Source organism: Euprymna scolopes, chromosome 8 (assembly GCF_053919585.1).
Source record: "Euprymna scolopes isolate OS-2025 chromosome 8, ASM5391958v1, whole genome shotgun sequence".
NCBI classification, from domain to species: Eukaryota; Metazoa; Mollusca; class Cephalopoda; order Sepiida; family Sepiolidae; genus Euprymna; species Euprymna scolopes.
Genome location: NC_136489.1, coordinates 41950971 through 41970127, shown reverse-complemented (window position 1 = coordinate 41970127; position 19157 = coordinate 41950971). Strand labels below are relative to the sequence as shown.

The 19157-nt window shown below is 32.9% G+C and overlaps 1 protein-coding gene across 2 annotated transcripts in view; it reads left to right on the top strand.

Moving 5' to 3' along the window:
- LOC145283525 (exonuclease 3'-5' domain-containing protein 2-like) overlaps nt 1-19157 on the top strand; it is a 319857-nt gene that overhangs the window by 144255 nt on the left and 156445 nt on the right. The gene's annotated exons all lie outside the window — the stretch shown is intronic.

The window sequence follows — 19157 nt, the reverse complement described above, 5'->3', positions numbered from 1 at the left end:
AACAAAATGACAAGAATTTTCCTCTACAAAACCACAAAATCAAACACTATGAATACTTGACGATATAAAGAACTTGAAGCATAAAAACTCTTTTATCAAAATGACCAGATTCAGCATTAAATAATTTGAAAAAAGGTTGATATGGTGTAAAACAAAACAACTAAACCAAACCAAGCCAAACCACAGAGAATTGTTTCCCTGCATGCTATAACATGGTCATCTTCAAATCTAATGTAAACAAATATTTTTCATACAATTTCCTCATAATTGATCCAATTTTGTTCATTCATTCATTATTTTCAATCCTCTCATAATATTAATCATCATTTCACAGTTTTGTAGAGGAAAATTGTTGTTTTTGTGTTTGGTTTTGCTTAACATGGTTGAGTTTTGAAAAAGGAATGCAAAAAAAAAAAAAATAATAATACCACCAATGTTTGGTGCATTTAAGTCAGGACGCTGATATTTTTTAATCTTGTCCGTTTGGTAAAAGTTTTTATGCTTCAAGTTTTTTATATCTTCAAATATTTATTCATGGTGTTTCATAGTATTGTGAGGACATTGGTAGGGGAAAATTGTTGTTTTTTGTGTTTGGCTTTGTTGAACATGATTGAGTTTTGCAAAAATGAGGGGGGAAAAAAACAATAACATCAATATTTGACATAGGAAGCTGATATTTTAAGTTCTTGTCCTTAAGTTACCTTTGGACTTTATAAGTGGTAACTGATTAATAAACCTAAGAAAGTATAATTTTTGCATTCTATATTTGTAATTTTATTGTCTAATTTCTTTATTTAAATGCAAAATGGATTTATTGCATTTTGCATTCAAACTCTTGACAATCTTTCACAAATTCTTTGACTTATTAGGCATTTTGGGTTGAAGGTTAGGATGAATAGTTTCTGTTTTCTGTGATCTTTCAAATTATAGATTAGCTGTTAATATTTATAATGGAGATATTTTTTTATTTCCATTGCAATTCTAATTATATGCAACACAAAAAGTGTACATTAAGAATTCTAAGAATATACGAGCTGCATTATTTTGTTTGAAAGGCTAACAATCGTGCACAAAGCTTAAATGTCAAAGTTTGAAATGAGATTTCTTATTTTGTATATTTTATATGATTGGCAAAGTTGTCTGCAAAACAGAAATTACCATTCTTAAGGCGTGTCTTATTCAATGTGGGCATTTTTCAAGGAAAATTCTATTTCAAATTTAAGCATGAGAGACTGAAAAAAAAAATGCTATTTCAAAATTAAGCATGACAGACCAAAAAAAAAAATCTAGTTTCAAAATTATGACAGACCAAAAAAAAATCTAGTTTCAAAATTATGACAGACCAAAGAAAATGCTATTTCAAACTTAAGCATGACAGACCAAAGGAAGTGTTATTTCAAACTTAAGTGTGACAGACCAAAGAAAATGTTATTTCAAAATTAAGCATGACAGACATCCAAAAATTCTATTTTAAAATTGAGTATGACAGACAAATGAAAATGCTATTTCAAGCCTAATCTAGGCAGATCAAAAAATGTTATTTTAAGATTAAGAGTGACGGACCCAAAAAATTATTTCATAATTAAGCCTGACAGACCAACAAAAGTTCTATTTCAATTGATGCTACAATGCCCTTTTTATTGCATTTTCATCCTAAACAAGACACAGTGCCACTTTGATGTGGGGGACTATTATCTGGGACACAATTTGTAGGGGTACTATGTGGGGAGCTGAGCAGCAAGATGTCTGTTTACACTACACTTGGACTTCTGCATGTCAGTACAGTCAGGGAAACAGTAACTCGGAAAAGAATTCCAAAGTCTAACAGTCCTAGGGAAGAAACTATTAGAGTAGAAGACTTTCTTACATCTAGGGATTTCTACTGCTTGTTGGGTTTGTCAGGGGTATTTACGTCGCGGTGATACTAGGGTGTGTAGTTCGTTGGAGCATCTACAATTAAAATATTTGTAGAACAAGCAGAGGGATGCAACATTTCACCGATGGGACACTTTAGTGATCGTCTTATCAGTAGAAAGTGTGATTCATAATGAGTTTCACACTCACTAAACTTCAACGCCTCAGATTTTATCTGTGCGGTTATCTTGAAGGTAATGTCTATCAAATTCCAAACAATCTGCAGATAATTTCTGAATTGGCCAAATCAGTGCATTTCCAATAGAGGAGTGTATTAGAGTTGAGAATGTTCTATATAGTATCCAGGTTTGTTTATCATTGAACAGAAAAGATTTTGGAATTCCCTTCACTGTCTCCTGCTTCCATGATTGTACTAACACGCAGAAATATAATATGAACAGATATCTCGCTGCTCAACTCCTTTCATGGTGCCCCTATAGACATTGTCCCAAATAATAGCCCCTTATGTCCAAGTGACAATATGCCTTGTTTGGGGTAAATGAGAAAAAGACTTTTTTTTTTAAGAAGATCTCCATTATTCCAGTAGAAGTAACCAGACTCATGAAAAAGAATTTCCAAAACTATTTGCTTAATCACATAATGTAAACACAGTTCAAGCGTATTTTTCTCAAATTTACATGTGTTATACTAAATGGATTTTAACTTGAAATGATTCCTCATTTAATAGTATTGTAAGATCGCTTCCAACTATCATCAGTCTGAACTTTTTACCTCTGCACAACACTTATCCCCAAAATAAGAGATTATAGCATTTACATATCTTTTTTGTTTTGTTTTGTTTATACTGATGTTACTAATTAGCTAGAGAACTCTGTTCCTCATCGAAGAGTAATGCTTCAAATTAAGTTGAAATAGTTATTTCCTCTATCAGAGAGCTCAACTACTAAGTGGGTTGAAAAAGAGTAAAAAAAAAAAAAGAAAAAGTTTTTCAGACAAACCGGATATTTTTGTGGACGAAATTATTTGTCATTAATGAATCTACAATTTTTTTTTAATTTTTTTTTTTTAATACAATCTGATGAATCAGCTTCCGGATATCCGTGTTTTTTTATTTTTTTAATTTCTTTTTATTAAATGAAAACAGACTTAATACATTCAAATTTGGCGCATAGTTTATAATTCGAGCATATCATTAAGGTTTGGTGTGCCCAAATGTTAATTGTTGAACCTTATTTTTTTTTTATTTTTTATTTTTTTTTACACAGTGATCACCACTTATCAAGGCCCGGAAGCCACTCAGGGATAAGGGTATTTGCAAGTACAGTACGTTAGTGTGGAGATTTGAAAGTGTTTACTTAAGGGGGCAGTTCATTAGGAATTTGTTAATGTTGGACTTGAAGACATCCAAGTTGTAGTCAGGTGGGAAGCAGGCAGACGGAACAGAGTTCCACAGGCGTGCAGTTCTAAGAAAGAAGCTTTGTTCATGGAATCCACGTTTAGATTTAGGCACAGATATAGAGTGGGGGAAATTTTTCACAGTGGATTCAGCTAGATCGGTGTTTTTCGTGAAAGATTGGCGAGGGGGGACCAGAGATTGGAGTTCAGACGAGCACCTGCCATGGAAATAATGATAAAACAAGGATAGGCTCGCAACTATTTTTTTTTTTTTAACAAGTCTGATGAATCAACTTCCAAATATCTGTTTATTATGAAAACAGATTTAATACATTTAAGATTTAATACATTCAAATTTGGTGGATCATTTATAATGGAAGCATATGATCAGGGGTTGGTGTGTCTAAATATTAGTTGTTGAAAATTTTATCCTACAATATAATTAATCTTTTAGGAATGATTATCATTATTGATTCAGTGTGAAATGTAAGATGTGTATTTTTTTTGTGTGTGTATGATTTCGTATATTTACTGAGCCAAGCAACTTCCAGTTTTGAAACTCATCGAAAGTAAATGGTGTTACTTAATCTCAAGATCTCGTTATATTAAACATGATTTTTTTCGGCAATGCCATCCACTGGGTTTGTGTTTATTTTGTATTTTAATTATTTTTGGATAAATGCACATTTTTTTATCGTGTTATTTTTTTATTTTAAATTTATTATATGTGAAAAGTTTATATTTATTAAATTATGTAAACATTAATTCATTTTCTATTTTATTTACTTAATTTATTTTTATTTATTATATCAAAAATATAAACAAAAAAAATTGGATTATTCAGACAACTGTTCCCATCTTGAGTGTTATTTTCACAACGTTTCGTCTGATGAAACCTCTGACCTCCTTCAGGTGCATTTTATCGAACTCGGGAATCTTCCTGTCAAACTCAGTAATCTGCACAGAATTTCACACTAAACTGTTGCTGTAATTGCTTTATATTCTAGTTATTTTCGAGCCGATATCAATTAATATCATCAACTTCAATTTTCTATTTTATAAAAACTGAATGAAAAATTTTTGATAAATATTCTTAACTTTTAATTTCTTCTGAATTTTTGAGATAAGGATAGGTTCTTTGTATTATTTGGCTTCATCGGACTAGTGTTCTTATCTTGACTGTGATTTTCACTATGTTTTGGTCGATGTAACCTCTGACCTTCTTCAGGTGTATCTTGTGGAACTCTGGAATCTGCATGGAATTTCAAACGGAAGCCTTTATTTACTACATGTGGGTAGCATGCTCTCCTTCCGTCAGGCATGACTGGATAGAGATCTTAAATAATTTGCAATTGTATTTTTCGGTCGCCCACACTCAGGATTGAACCTTCAAACTTCAGAAAAACATCACTTTACAATTAAATTTTTCCAAGTACTCTAACCACTACACAACAAAGAACATGAACATGCTAGCTCCATGAAGTAAATAAAGGGTTCCATTTGAAATTCTGTACAGATTCCCGAGTTCGACAGAAACATTCCCAAGTTCGACAAGATACACCTAAAGGAAGTCGGAGGTTACATCGATTGAAACATTGTGAAAATGACACTAAAAATGAGAACAATAGTCCGAATAATCCAAATAATATGAGAATCCTCTGCATTTTACCTTTCTTTGGTTTTCATTTTTCCAGTTTGATTCTTTTTTTTTTTTTAGATTTTTTTTATTACATTTTCACCCCAAACAAGGCACATTGCCACTTTGGTGTAGGGGGCTACTCTCAGGGGCAACAACTACTGGGGTACTATGTAGGGATTTGGGCAGCAAGATGTTGGTTCACGTTGCACTTGAACTTCTGCATGTCAGTACAGTTGGGGAAGCAGTGACCTGGAATGGAATTCCAAAGTCTAGCGGTTCTGGGGAAGAAACTACTGGAGTAGAAAGATCTTTTACATCTAGGGATCTCTACAGTGTGGGGGTGGGATTTTGCAGCTTCTCGGATCTGTCGAGGGTGTTCATGTTGTGGGGGCACAAGTGCTTGCAGTTCATCAGAGCATTCACCATTAAAATACTTGTAGAACAGGCAGAGGGTGCAACGTTTCATTAATGGGACAGAGGCTGAAGCTTAGATGCCAGTTTAGGGCCTATCAGATTTGCGACTCTCTTTTGAACCTTGTCAAGGAGCGAGAGACTAGTAGCCGATGCACCAGCCCAAATATGACAGCAATACTCCATACATGGGTGAATAGTGGCCTTATAGAGGTACAGGATACTTTCGGGTGTTAGTAGTTTTCTAGCATGGTAGAGAGAACCCACCTTCCTTGCAGCGGCCTTGGCAATGCCCTCGATGTAATTGTTCCAACTCATGTTTCCTGTGAACGTTAGGCCAAGGAGCTTGAAAGACGTACTCTCAGATAAAGAGTCGTTGGCCATCGCTATAGGTGGTAGAGAAGGTTTCTTGTAATTATTGAATGAAACTAGTTTAATCTTGGTGGCATTGAACGTGACCATCCATTTTTGTCCCCATTCCACTACAGATTGGAGATCATCCTCTAGTGTTTCTGCCATTTCTTTAGATATATGTTCATTTGTTTTCCTCTCGTGCCTGTTATAGAGTGTGGTGTCATCAGCTTATATACCCATCTCAGAGGCAATTTTGTCGGGGAGGTCATTTATGAATATCAGGAACAGTAGAGGTCCAAGGATAGACCCCTAGGGCACTCCCGCATTTATATCATATTGTTTAGATGTACGACCGTCGAGGACAACCTGGATTTTTCTCTTATCTAAGAAGGATTTAATTATGTTAAGTATTCTACCAGTGATACTAATCTTTCTGAGGAGACCCTCATACCATACCCTGTCAAAAGCCTTAGATATATCTAGAGCTATCGCTCTGCCCTCTCCCGCTTTGTCCAGTGAATGGTATATACGTTCAGAGATTACAGTTAGGATGTCTGCTGTGGAACGGGCTTGTCTAAATCCATATTGTTTGTCAGTCAGAAGTTTAGCATCTGTAAGGTGATGGACTAGAGCATGATTAATTAAGGTCCCGAATATTTTGGCAAAAAGTGGGAGGAGGCTAATGGGGCGATAATTTAATGGGTCAGTTCTTGCTATTTTAGCTTCTCTTGAGTGTGTTCAGCTTTTTAGTATAAATGAAGTGAAACTAAATTGAAACTGAGATTAGTTCCCGGCTTTCGTCCTGGGAATGTCCAGAAAGCAATCAGCTTTTGATCAATGTGAGGGAAACTCCTTATATCAGACAATTGCTATTTGATTGGACACGCCCCTTTAAATAACATCTTGGGGAAACAAAACTAGAAAAACTACCTCGCAGCCAAAGTTGGGTAAACAAACCAAAAAAAAAAAACTGTCTCACAGTAAAAATTCAGTGCGGGATTTCATTCAGCCTATGGCGTGGTGTTTAACCTCATTAAATCCAAGCACCTTGCAATTGTTTTTAATGCTTAAATTGAAACACTTTTCACTTACTCTTCCTTGCTGGCCTAGCGGTAACATGTCAGAGTTTTTTCACACTTCTTTTTTCATTTTCACCTCAAAGCTTCGGGTTCGATCCTACCTACCTACTAAAACTTTTATTATTTTTTTAAAGAAGTTTTCTTCTTTTTTTTTTTTAATTCATTTTATCATCAGGGTTATTACTTCGCCCATTTTGTTTTGATCTAAACACACACACCTCCAAACACCTGAGCAATGCCGGGCACCCCCGCTAGTCTAGAATATAAATCTATCTGTTTAAATGTATGTATGAATGTATATATGTATGTCTGGCTAAAACTTTTGACAGAAGCGACGGATTTTCACGAGATTGGTATCGTTTTTAAGCCTGTCGCTTCGGGCGACAAATATCAAAAAATTGCCTAAAACATTAATTCTTTCACCCTCAACTGGCCACTTTTCTACGGGGAAGGGTCGCTTTTTTCGCCGATATTTTCGAAAGTTATCCCTTCTGTTTTTTTTTTTTTTTTTCACATTCTTTTCCTCCTTAAAAGTGGTAGTAGGCAGGCAGGCTCGAACCGTACCACTTTTTTTTTTTGCTTAACACACATCTCCAAACACCCGGGCAATGTCGGCACCCAGGCTAATTAGTAATAAATCTTGATTTATATCTCAAAACTGTTAAGACAACACTGCAGCTTTATTTTAAAAATTTTATTGAAAAAATCAATTCAGATAATTCGATTATGTAGTAGAGCTGACATCTATTCAATGTAGCCCCCTTCAGTCTCAATTTCTTTCTCAATACGGGTCCTCGATACGGGAGCATGCCTTTTCCACAAGTGTTGGCAGGAACTTGGCAAATCGCGGCGATCAGGCTGACTTTGATGTTGCGGGAAGTCATGTTGGTGATGTTCTTGATGTATGATCAAACGAAGTAGTCCAGCGGGTTCAAGTTGGGGTAGGAGGATGGGGCAGTGAGAGAAGGGTACAAAGTCGTAGCACTCGTTCTGAAGCCAAGCCTGGGTCTCTTTGGACTTGTGGGCCGGCACAGAGTCCTGCTACTACACCCAACGCCTGCCAGCAGCTACCTGATTGTACCAGGGAATAACCACACTCTTCAGCACATCCAGGTATACTTTGCTGTTGACTTTCAAGCTGACTTTGAAGATGTGAGATGGCATGATGTGGTCCTCACTTGAAACTAGTGTTGGGATGATTCCTAATTTTTATACGATTCCGATTCCGATTCCAGGAAAATATTGATTAACGATTCCGATACCAAGTACGATTCCGATTCCGATTCCTAGGGAATTATTGTTTTGAAATATACCAGGTAGTTTTATACTTATGGTCGGTAGTTCCCAAATATGTTCTCTAACTTTGGAAGAAATATTTTATGTCTACACCGTCGTGTTTTGGTTTAAATAAAATTATTATATAGTAAACTAAATGGAAAAATTAGCAAAATTTATTTTAGAGAAAATTTATTTTACTTAATTGGAATACAGGAAAAAAAACAAAGAAAATAGAATTAATCCTTCAGAGCAAAAACAAATAAAATAGAATTTATATAACAGAACAAAAACAAGAAAATTAGAGAATAAATTAACACGATTCATTATTTTGGTCCTCATAATTTACAGATTTAATGAATTAAATAAAAAAATATAGCGGAAGAGAAAGAAAATATATACTAATTAAATATAAAAAAAGATAAATATTTAATTTAATAATTTATAAATGAACGTGCGTAATGAAAAAAACAATATACCACGTGACATGGCGCTGTAGATACAAAATAACCCTTCCAAAGTTAACGACTATATTTGAGAAATACCATTAATCGAAAGTTTTTGTGTTTTATACCAAAAGGTAGGTATAGCGAAAAGTTACAAGTAAAGGAATTTCAAAAACGATTTTTTGTTTGGCTATTGATAGTTGTATTTGTGACGGCAGTTCTTCAGACCTCCATAATTCACAAAGAGTAGTTAACACCTATTGTTTTTTCTTACTTTTTCATTACTTTTACACGTTGTTTCTAATGTGAAGAATAAGTTTAGCCAAACTAATTTTGAAATAGGGTATATCAAAGGAACACATATAAAAATGATACCACTATAAAAAACAAATGAAATACTAGATAAAATTGAGCAAACATAATTACCAAAATTACAGAAAAAGATTAAAAAAAAAAAAAGGGTGAAGTTTGTTGAGTGAAATGAATTATTGAAAGAAAATTAATTGAACTAATAGAAATGTTAAATAAAAAAAATGTCACATTTCAATATTTTTTTAATAATTAAATTCTCAGGGTTGTCGAAATTAAAAATTAAGTGATTTTTTTTAATTAGACTTATTTCGAAGCTTGTTACCTTGAAAAATACATTTTAAACCCTGTTTTTTTTTTATAAATAAATTGAAAAAAAAAACGCAATTCAAAAAATTTAATTGATAATTGAAACTTTAAAAACATTAAACATTGAAAAATTACTTATCTCACAAATTAACGTCCAATAAAGTAGATCCAGTCTTCATACAGGAATTCGGTTATAATAAATATATCTTTCCCAAACTTAAAAATTAAATCTTTTTTTTTTTTCGGGGGGAGAGAGTGCTTTAAAATCGCCGGGGAATGCCGCCTAAAATTTTAAAGAAGTAAATTTTAGGAGTTTAGTGCCTTTCAAAGACGGTTATCATAATTTATTATCATCCTTTAATTTCCTTTTTTCCTCCCCCACACCTTTCCATGTGGTTTAGTAGTTAACCAGTGCTCCTGTTTCTGTCAGTCAGCTATCTTTACCTAAGTTTTAATTTCTACTTAAAAGAATTTTTCATGAATAGAATCAGCATTTTTAAAAATTATTTTTTTAGTTGTATATATTGTATTTACTCTTTGAAGTTAAGGAAGGTTAAAAAAAATTGGTGACTTAGGCAAAAAAAAAAAAAGACACTGCGATTTCGACCCTCACTAATAAAACTGCTCTGAGTGACTAGTTGGTAATTTTTTGTTCCTTTTCTTTTTTATTTTGCTCCTCCAATTCATTTGGATGCTTCATAGTTAAATGTTTTAACATGTTGGTTGTGGTCATGTTAGATGGTTTTGTTCCTCGCGATATTTTAATTTGACAGACTTTGCAAATGGCTTTCAACTCATGATCTTCATCAACTTCAAAAAGTTTCCATGCAAGACTTTTTTTGGACTTTGAGGCGATATTAGAAAATTCAGTTTATCTGTAAACAAATAAATTACTATTAAATTTTGTTTTAAAGCTAGTCACTTATTTGGATAATTAATTGAAAATAATCCGCTAAAAAAGACAAAAAGAAAAAATATAAAGGGATGGAGCGGTAAATTGTACCAACCAGTAGTTAACAACAACAACAACAAAAAAAAAAACTTATAGAATTTAATTTTTGAAACCAATGTATAAAAGTTTACATAATGAAATGCAAATATGCATTTCTTTTGAATTTTTTTGTTTTGGTTGACTGTGTTCAATTCACACATGGTTGATGCGGTTCAATATTGCTAAACTATAAGTCTTAAGTAAAATTCTATTTATAAATACTTTTTAAAATGAAATTATTTAATTAATCGTAAATATTATTTAGACATAAAAATTAATTGATTACAACACCTTTTAAAAAATATATATTAATTTCTTTTTCGTTCGGCAAAAAACTGCGTCAAACACTTTTTTTTTTAATTTTCAATTTAAAATTCTAGAAAAAAGATTATATTATTCTGCTTTTAATATAATCAAATTCAGGGTTTTATCTTTCTGGAGAAAAAAATTGAAAAAATGGATTTTATTTCAATGAAATTTAAAAAAAAACAACTTGACTGAATTGAATTAATTACCCTTAAATTAACGAAGGGGTTATTTAATAACTTTAGGTTTGGAAGAGATAGGTATGGGGTCGGTTTTTTTGAAACTTCAAAAGAAGCCGACAACTGTTCAAATTTTGCGAAATAATACAACGTGATCAATTTCATTTTAGAGATATTTCTTTCAAAAGCCTTCTTTTAAAAAAAGAAAAAAAAAGTATATTGTTCTATTAAACCTTTTACTGTTTAAATAATTTGACTTTGCTCGTTTTAAGAAAATATAAGTTGAAAAAGCATTTTCATTCACTATTAGAAGATTTGTCAGTAAAAAAAACAGTCGCCAAAAAGATAAGCGTTTTTTTAAAAATTTTTACTCGCAATGTAGAGCCCTGCATACTTCTTTTCAAGTTAACTCTTTTGTAGTTTTGATCACAATAGATCTGAATGAATGAACCTTGTAAGGGAGGGGGCACTAAGCATTGCCCTGTTAATGAATTTCTTTGGTTTCTTTTTATAACATGCTACATTTCTCTCTTGCAGTTAGAAATATCAGGAATTTTTTTTCTTTTTTTCAACATCAGACTAAAAGAATCGTAATGAAGGAATCGGAAAATTAAGGTATTTTTTTAACGATGCGATTCCGATTCCGATGCCTCCCAAAATACACGATTCTTACGATTAACGATTCCGATTAATCGTCCCACCACTACTTGAAACCATACCAAAGACCATAACTGTGGCCAGAAACTTTGTTTCCATTACCCTGGATACATCCCTGTTATTCGTAGCAATCCAACGATGCATTTTGAGGGTTCTGGCAATGGTCCTGTTTTCATAACTTGGATTGGTAGAGAGCATGAGTTGTATAGCGGCGCATCTCTGGCCTTGCTCATTGAACATTGTCACTTTCAGACATGATAGAAGGTTCCCATCTCCTTTGGGATTTGTATACAACTGGCCAACTAGTAGATGGTCTGCAATAAAAAAAGGAAACTGGTTTTTCATCAAATGGAAATGGAATCATGTCGTCTTTTCTATGGCAACAATTTTATCGTTCTACCCTGTATTTCTAAAATATAATTTATTACGAAAACTGCCCCCATCACAAAAAAGAAGGAAGTGTTCATTGAATAATAAAAAAAATTATTTAATTAAATAAATGTTCCCGTAATTAATGCTTTCTATTGTGTTACAGTTCAATTTCAATTTCGTGATTATCTTCCAAAAATGAAAACCAAATATTGCTAAAATGCAGAACTACCAAATCTTCTTTTAAAATTGAGGGAACACATCTTGGAAAGAGTTTCGTTTGATTGACCTCTGTAGGGTTTGATTGAGTCTTCATTCGTTTTTAAAACTTCCTTTGCCACAATGCATAACATTTTTTTTAAACAGTAGTTTTGAGAGTGAGAGCGACAGAGATTTATTTGGAAATTTTATTAACAAAATCATATTAACCATAAAAAAAGAGGGAGTTTCAACACCACCTTTTATCTTTATATTTATACACATATAAAGTTGAGTTTTTAATCACACCGACATTGATATTAAAAAGCCTACCTTTTCTATTTAAAAAATATTAAAACGAACTTCTTAATATACTCAGTCATGGATATGTAAGCGACTTCATGAAGGTTAACTAATTTGCATATTACTGTGAAAAATGAATTTTCATTAACTAATTATTCATTTTTATGCTTTTTTTATTGGGTGATTGGTTTTATTTAACTATTACACTCAGTTCTATTTATGCATATTTTCTATAAATCATATAATTGTGTAGCATTTAGGATGAAAATGTTCTAGCATACACACATTTATATCTATTTATCTCTCTCTCTCTCTCTCTCTCTCTCTCTTTAATTATTATAGTAAAAAAAATAATTATATATATATATATATATATATATATATATATATATATATATATATAGGTAAATATTATTAAATGCAACGGAGACACTTTGCTTTATGATTCTTTTTATGATTTTTTTTAAATTTTTCGATTTTCCATATGACCTTTTTTGTATCAAAATCAAAAATATGAATAAAAGTTCTATAATTGTTGCTGTCAAGTGTTCGTCTATGCATGTGCAAATACATGTTAAAAGGTTACGCAGCATTATTTTTGAACTTTTAATATACATATGGATGTCGGTCAGAGGGTAAGAAATAAGGCTTGTGAGATATATGTTTTGGTTTCAATTCTGGTTCATGGTACCCATGTTATATATATAACTTTTAAAATTACTACTATGTATTGGGTACAATATTATAATACAGGATTGACTCTACAAAAAAAAAAAAAACGAAATTTGTAAAAATATCATATTCAAGTGTATTTTATGACCAGGCAATGCCTAACAGTGTGCTAGTCTCTATCTTTATAAAGTTAGAGAAAAACATGTAATATAGTTCACAACACAAAGAAGTGCAAAGAAAACAACAAAGAATACAACAAATAACTTTTACCAAACGCAAGAAAATTAAATTTTCTATCGACCTGTATAGTTTTTCAGTTCTGAAACATTTTGTAATTGTTTTGTTTTGTTTCAGAATTTGTTTTGTAGTCTGGAATGTTCATAACAAACTGGATCCAAAATATCTGCCACTCACGCACATCTATAACGACAATTTATCTCCTTCTCTTCTCTTTTCTATTTTAAAAAGGTATAAGTTATTTTTAATTCCTGTCATTAACTACAATTGATATTATCTGATGATCATCTCATTCTGTCAGTTGACCTTGGCATTTCTCGTTTCAATCAACATTTTTTTTACTGTTTTATTTCTCTTTTAAATTAGACATTTTCAATGACAGTTCCTTCAACAGAGAAACCACAAAACATTTAATATCTTGAATTAACTGAAATTTCTTATTAGTTTCCCTACAATTTTATTTGGTAATTCTATCTTGAAATATTGACACAATTTTACTCTTTTATTACATGGGGAAGCAATATATTATCTGCTTGGAATCTCTCTCTCTCTCTCTCTCTCTCTCTCTCTCTCTATATATATATATATATATATATATATATATATATATAGACACACACATTATCCATACCCGGCCACATGTTGCTGTGGCTCAGTTTGTATAAATGGACCCCCCCCCCCAAAAAAAAAAAACAAGGCAATATTCATTTTTTTTAAAGAAGGAATTAGTATAGCAGACTGTTTTTTTTTTCATTATAGAAAAATATCCGCAAGTTAATTAATAAAAGAAAATAGTTTTTGTATTTATTTATACTTGTGAGCAAAAAAAAAAAAAAAAAAAAAAAATGGGCCAAACAAATTTTATACATTTCATTGCACTAAAAGCTATATTAAACAAAAAACAATTGAACAAGGAAACTTAAACGAGACTAATAACACAGAACAAGACATTTACTTTAATAAATGCTTAGGATGGATTTGCATTCTCTTTTGATTTCTTTAAAAGATCAATCCTTTTGGACATGCTCTCAACCAAAGTGGAACACTTAGAAGAGGAGATGCTATTCCATTCGGTTTGCACAGCTTCCTACAGTTTGTCATTGTTCGAAAAGGTTCTTCCACAATGCACGAGATATTATGGACCAAATATTCTCGATTGAGTTTAAATCGGGGTTTTGACCTGGCCAAAATATCACAGTAATTGAATTATCAGAAAACCATTTTTTTGTGACTTTAGTAGTGTGTGCAGGGGCATTATCGTGTTGAAAAATAATCTTCTAAGATATTCCCAGCTTCTGGATACTTGGTAACAGTCCTGTTTCTAATATTCAAATGTATTCCTTTGCATTGATTGACTTCTCACATCAGTTGAAGTTCCTCAACTCCTGCTGCAGTAAAAGTTCCCCATACCATTATCTCTCCATTCCCGTGTTTAACTGTCGTTTTTATGCAACTTGGTGAAGTTCTTTAATTGCAGCATCGGGAGTATCAATAACAAGACAAAATCTTGATTCATCTGACCAGAAAACATTCCTGAACCAGTCTGTATCTTTCTTGCCATAATATGTGAAAAATCTCTTTCTATCATTGATGTTCTTCTTAGATAAAAATGGCTTCTTTGCACCCCTTTTAGAAGAAAATCCCATTTCTTTCATTCGTCTAGATATTGTATATTTAGAAAGAGAATTTCCAGCCCCTGTTTTGAATTCTTTGCTATGGTCAACATAAGTTTTCTTTCGATCCTTCAAAACAGTTAATTTAAGCCTGTGGTCGTCCTTCAAAATGGATGCTCTAGGGCAACCAGATCCAGATTTCCCTTTTATCAAGCATTCAACTTCAAACCTTTGACCAATTCGCTTCACTGCAGAAAAAGATGTTTTCACATTTTCTTAAAATATCAAAAATTTGCTTGTAAGTCATTTTGGACTGCCTTAATCCTGCAATTCAGTTTTTTATATCCTCGCCATGATGCAGTCTTACATTTTTAGGATTCATTTTCCACTTATTATTAGATGCTATAATAATAATGGTCTTCAAAATAGAAATTTTCAGTTAAAATTAACAAAAATTCATAGAAAAATATTGAAAAATCGATTTCTTCCTTTTTTCACTCTTAGCCCATTTTTGTTGCTCATGAGTGTATTTGCAGACTATTATCCTCATCTTCTATAGCTGTTGTCTCCCGACAGTCTGTGAATACATAAATAAAGGCAGAATTAAAAGTAGGTAGATGAATTTTTTTTGCTTTTTGTGATAGCAATTTATCGTAGCAAGCCACATGGTAAAACGAACATACGGACACAGAAAGATGTGAGAGAAGAGAGAGTGAGAGGGTGAGAGTGCGAGAAAAGGTGAGTTGGGAAGAATATATATAGAAGGAAAAGAGAGAGAGAGAGAGGAGATAAAAACTATTATAGATAATGTTGATGCCGTAAAATGTTTGTTATTTTTATTTCGGCAGAAAAAGAAATGTAAAAAGCGAGAGAGAGAGAGAGAGGAAATAAAAACTAGTGTAGATAACATTGGCACTTTAGAATGTTTTTTTTTATTTCAGCAGAAAAAGAAATCTAAAAAGCGTCCCTGCTAGCTTGGATAAATACTTTTGCAGTTTTAACAAAAGAGTTACAATAATATCAGAGTGTCTCCATTTACGCTGATTATCTACAGAATGCCAACATCAATATATTACATATGAATCAGTCCTCTGTGGAATTTCCACAGGTCCCACTTATTTGAATTTATTGAATAATCTCCTTTTTGTTGTTGTTATAAAAAAAGGCTTTCTTTTTTCTCTCATGCAAGGGTTTTCATTCCATAGAACTAATGCATAGAAGTGCATTTGCATTCTATAAATGGTAACCCCGACATGATTTGATCAAATTGGCGAATGAAAAAGATAGATAAAAACATAAGAGCTAACTCAACAACAGGAATTTTTGGAATAAAAGCAAGAAAACATGAATTAACAAACAAAATATATTTATATCAACAATTTTGCAGACATGTATAATATACTTTGAAAAAAGCAAAATTTGTTAAGAAGTTTTAAAGTTCTTGAATAAGAAGTAGATGAGACCGTCAGAAAGTTTATTTCGAAGTTCCGTCGCGTGTATGTGTGTTTGTGACTTTACCTTCTGGGTGGATATGCTCATTGAAGATATGACAGCAGACTTGAAGGAATTTCAGTCTGCATTCCAGTCTGCTAGGATGGGTGTTGACATAAAGGGTCGAGGTGCGTTACAGTGCAGACCCCCCCCTCCCCGTATGGACACTAAGTTTCCGTTGTACCAAGCCACTGTTTTATAGGCTTACTTAATTTTCACACAGGAGTGTTTGAAACCACTTTTACTGGTTGAAAATATTAACATGTTTCTATGAAAGCCGACTTGGTTTTGTAAGTAATGAAGAGAACAATTTTCTTGGGTGGGTTTCTACCAATATTTTGTTAAATTTTTGATTTTTGAGCGAATATGAAGACTCCACCGATGACCATCTCATGTCATATATTTTGTTTCTGGTACTGGCCAGGTGCAACATTGCTTAACTTCGGTGATCTGGCGAAAACCAGTGTATCAACATGATTGTGTCATATCAATGGGTGACCATTTAGGAAGGTGAGGCGCTGTATGTACCGCGAGGTAAAGTACCAGGTAGAGAAACTGGCATGGTTTTTATCCTTCTCTCGAGGGTAGATGGGACTCTCTTAAGCTGTGATAGGCATCCCATCTAGTGATGACGTCACGATAAAAATACCCTTGATAGCCCTGGTGAAGCATCAAGTATTCAGCTACTGACAAGATTTGAATTACACTACAAACTTGTGTAGTTAGTTCAATCTCGGCTACGGCCGCACTGGATGGATGGATTTTGTTTCTGTTTTAATGCAACATTCAGTATTACTTGTGTTTCTAAGTACGTAAACGTTTTAAAATAAGTTAAATCCACAAAAAAAAAACTTACCCAGGTAGGTTGAAGAGTAATTTATCTTGCCTTTAGTAACATTTATTTGTTATAAATTTGTTTTTTACATCTTTTTTGTTTTGTTGTCTATAGTAAAATATGCCCCTGAAGCAGGAAAAGAAAAAGGGTAGCAATTAAAGTCCTTTACTTTTTGTACGAATTGCATCTCAATGAAAAAATATTGATGCCAGACTACCATAAAGAAGCGAAAAGGAAAGAAAAAAAGAGAGTAAATCGAACAAACAAACGAATGAACAAAGAAAAAAGTAGCGTATTATACTTGTGGCGTTCCACCACCACCACCACTACTACTATGACTATGGAGTACTTTTCTCCTTTTCTTTATTTTTCTCTCTGTCCTTTCCTTTTCTTTCCTCTGGATTTCATCAGAGGCTTTTTGGCCAATCAGAATCAAGGACTTCTGCGCGAAAAAGTAAAAAAAAAAAAAAAGCTGAAGTGGGACAGTTGGAAAAAGAAACCAGAAGGATGCATGTGGACTGAAGGCGTAAGATGTTCTCCAAATTTCTTCTGTGCACAAAGGACTAAAAATAATAACTCTTTTAATATATCGACCAAACATTAACTTTGTCTTAAATGGAGTCCACAGACATTCATGAACAATTTATTTCCATCCTGTAAATATTTATTTTTGTTTCGAATATAAAAAAATAATTCCAGTGAATTCGTATTTTGTTTGCTTTCAAAATATGTTTCATCACAAGTTAAAAGCCTCAATAAAAATGGAGATTTTACAAACGATCTTCCATATGTTTATTCGTCTTGCACATCAATTTCTAATCCACCACACTATCATCGTCGCTTAACAGAATGAGTTATACTTTTACAACAACTTTGTTCAATTAAAAAGGTTTTCACCCCTCACAACCTTTCACTTATTGTAATCCCTTTTGACAATAAAGTGCTAATGTAACTTTAATTACACTGGGCAACAGTTTTTTTTTTACTTTTTGAATGTTGTTTAGATTTCTACAACTGATTGAGGATATTTTTGCACTGCTGAATTAGGAAATGACATCCGTTTCTCTCCATAAATCAGGGTTTTGTGCTAAATTGATTTAAAAAAAAAAAAATCAGATCTTGTGACAAAATCCAGTACATTTTTGTCAACACATATAATTCTAAATATGTTTTTAATAGAAAAAAATGTTTTGCCACAACATATATTGATTAGCTGATAGAACATCGATTACTGTAAACTGAATGGTGGACATTGATAAAAATAAGTACACGTAAATTGCATGCTGTTTCACCATTGTTCAAACTGCAGGCTTGAACTTCCATTTCTTTCCTGGAATGCTTAGCAGCAGAGAGACCTCTTTTCAGATTCTAACAGTAATCAGCCATCATGACTGCATTTCAGCGACCCCAATACCTGATCTCCATCTCTTTTAGATCCTGATGGAATCTCTTTCCCTGTTTGTCACTCATTGAACAAAGGTTCTCAGGAAACCAGTCCATATGTGAAAATAGGAAGTACATCTTGACGCTCATGTTGCAGCCCAGGTTTCTGAAAGCAGTCAGTATGTTGTTGACAAGTTCTGCATAGTTTCTGGCATCATTGTTGCTAAGAAAGTTTTTTACTGCCAGAACTAATGCTTTCCATGCTTCCACTTCATTCATGGAGTTTTTGAACTCTGGATCTCTGATGAGCTGCCAGATCTGAAGACTGTCAAAGATGCCAGCCTGGAAAAGCCCAACACAAATAAGTGAAACAGTCACCATCCTTGACTAGAGCCTTGGTGAACTGCTTGATGTGCAGCGGTGGGAAGAGTATTTTGTTTCTGTCCACCAGAGGGTTGGAGTTTCCTATAGACTTACTGGGGCGGTTGCCCCATTAACTTTAGTTTTGATCCACCAACTTTATGCTTTGCTGTACCGATTTTTGGAAGATTTTGAGGTTTTATGACTTCAAACTTATCCTTTTTCAACATAATCACCCAGAACTTATTAAACCTGAATACTTCTTGTAATTAAAATAATCATTTCCAGTCAAGACAATTATTCGACATGGTATTTCATCCCCACAAAAATCTTCTAAAATGCTCCACACCTGCATACATGTTAACAAAAATGTAAAAAACAATGTGACCATAGCTCAAACACTTGACTTGATTGAGCAAAACCAATGTGATTTTTGGATTTAGTGCATCAGGTTCGTCCTAAATAGTCTGA